Genomic DNA, 557 nt, shown 5'->3' with positions numbered 1-557 from the left:
GCTGCAGCCGCTCACTTAGTCATCACTTGCTGCTGTGAATCAACATATACATCTTAAGGTTGTTATATTTGTATTTAATTCAACAGATAACTGGATTACGAAATTACTATATAATGCAGTGCGTGTCACTAGGACTAAAACTAATTCGAAAAAATAATCCTGATATTCTTTTTATATTAAGGAAAGAAGACTGCTTATTTTATTTAGCTTTCATTATTAAGCTTATTATTGTTCTGAAAACCTTTCAAATTTATTAATCTCATATTAATTCTCCCTTTTTCACATTGCTACCATTATCATTGTAAGCAAGGACATGAATTTCCCCACAGACAGCACCTTCTAAAATGGGTTATCGCGCATGGCTATTTGCCTGGGCGCTGGCTTTCACGGCCCTCGGCTCTCACGCCCAGCATCTGATGGTACGGCTTGAGAGGGCCAACGAGTGTGTTCCCGCCGACGCCCCGCAGACTGAGTACTTCAGGATCTCGTCGACTGCGTGTGCTGCCGTCACTCACACAGTCCGTGGCCTGGGCTACGTTTATACCGGCGAGTAGATT

The sequence above is a fragment of the Penaeus monodon genome, chromosome 25 (assembly GCF_015228065.2).
Source record: "Penaeus monodon isolate SGIC_2016 chromosome 25, NSTDA_Pmon_1, whole genome shotgun sequence".
Classification (NCBI taxonomy): domain Eukaryota; kingdom Metazoa; phylum Arthropoda; class Malacostraca; order Decapoda; family Penaeidae; genus Penaeus; species Penaeus monodon.
The sequence above is the reverse complement of the archived record's forward strand: the minus strand, read 5'-3'. Positions refer to the sequence as shown.